The sequence below is a fragment of the Octodon degus genome, unplaced genomic scaffold, assembly GCF_000260255.1.
Source record: "Octodon degus isolate 3935 unplaced genomic scaffold, OctDeg1.0 scaffold00016, whole genome shotgun sequence".
NCBI lineage: Eukaryota > Metazoa > Chordata > Mammalia > Rodentia > Octodontidae > Octodon > Octodon degus.
This window is the reverse complement of record NW_004524592.1, coordinates 1,574,894-1,576,642: the sequence shown is the minus strand read 5'-3', so window position 1 is coordinate 1,576,642 and position 1,749 is coordinate 1,574,894. Positions and strand designations below refer to the sequence as shown.

Genomic DNA, 1,749 nt, shown 5'->3' with positions numbered 1-1,749 from the left:
TCACAAGTAATTCCAACAATAAAAGGTGCTAGAGCAGTGACTTCCAATTGTGGGAAATACTGTACTTTCAACAAATTATATTCCTCCTCCTTGTTCATCTGTCTGCCTGAGAGCATGTGTAGGTGTCTGTCACCATTCTACCCTCCACTAGGGAACGTGGCCTTCCAGTAGTCTCTGTGTGAGCCACAGCAACTTACTGGGGCATAACCCATGTTTCTGGTGTGTGGTGGAGAAAAAAAAAAAAGCATACAAACTTAAAAATTATTTGTTTTGAAACATGGCTCCACTATTGATGGCAAATTCTGGTTGATGAACCAACTTGTCAAGAGGGAGGCAGCTTATAGTAAGTTAGAACACCATCTCCCCTTCCTGTTATCTTGAAACAGCCCAGTCAATTCCTGAGTAAATATCCAGTTAGAAGGGCCGGAGAGACAACTCAGAAGCATAAGTGCAAGTACAAGGTCCTGAGTTTGATCCCTAGTGCGCGCGCGCCCACACACACACACACAAATCCTATTAGGTTCCCGTGCAGACAACAAAGTGTGCCCAGGAGGACGATGTGATGTTGGGAAAGAATCCAAGGTAGACCCTTTGCCTTAGGAGGGGCATCATCCTGGGCGAGTCCCTGGCATTCTGTGCATTGGCTCCTCACCCCAACAAGAGCTCAGAAGCAAAGCTACCCAAAGGTCACAGCCAAAAGCCTGATTCTTCTTGGCTTCTTGTTTAAGCCCTAACATTATAGGTAATGTCTCATCAACTCAAGAAAATCACAGCAATCAACTAAAGCTCATTTCCTCATTTTTATATTTTAAGTGTAACTATAGGTCTTCATTTAAATGTGAGCAATGTGCATTACGTTCCATACAGCTGATGACACACGCTGACTTGGCTTGACATTCTGGAGGAGTATTGCTCCCTACACCTAAATGTCTTGTAAAGATTTTAGATTTATTTATAATGAAATAATCCAAATATTCAACAGTATGGATTCAGTTAAATTATATGTCCTGTTGACAGAATACAACTATTTGACACTATGCAAGATTATTTAATTCTGTGAGGAAATGTATAAAGTATATGCAAGATGGAAGCCCTCAGTTATAAAGCTAGTCAGTCCTCTGTATTCATGGGTTCTGCATCAATTCAACCAACAGCAGGATGCAAAATGTTCAGAATAAAAAAACCTATACTGATAATTTTATAATTATGCTCTAAACAATACAGTATAAGAACTACCTATGTACCATTTACATTGCACTGTGTATTCTAAGTAATCTATAATGATGACACAATGTAAGAGGATGGACATGGTTCTGTGCAATTATACCATTTTATTTTCTTGCTAGTTTTAGAGACAGGATCTCAGTCACTACGTTGTCCAAGCTCACATCAAATTCAAAGAACTCAAATGATCCTCCTAACTGTGCCACTTTTTGTGTGGTACCCACACATTTCTGGATTTGGGCACTGAGTTTTGGGTAACCTCATGTTTCCAAAGCCCAACTAATGGAACAAATGGAGAATATAAAGCATAGGGATTGTGGTGAATATTAAGTGCATGCACATATTCAATATAATTCTTAACACTCTGAAGGTTATGCAGAACAAGTCATCACTTCATGGTCCCTGGATACAGGGCTCCTTTCCTTAGTTTTCTTGTACTATGCAGTTTCCAAAATAACTATGTAATACATTCTTATTTTCTTTTATTTTTGGGGGGTATTTCTTTCTTTCTTTATTTTTTTTTTT

The 1,749-nt window shown here is 38.9% G+C and overlaps 1 protein-coding gene across 2 annotated transcripts in view; it reads right to left on the bottom strand.

The window, feature by feature from the left end:
- The window catches only part of Bard1 (BRCA1 associated RING domain 1), a 74,766-nt gene that overhangs the window by 6,011 nt on the left and 67,006 nt on the right, over window positions 1–1,749 (bottom strand). The window lies entirely within an intron of this gene.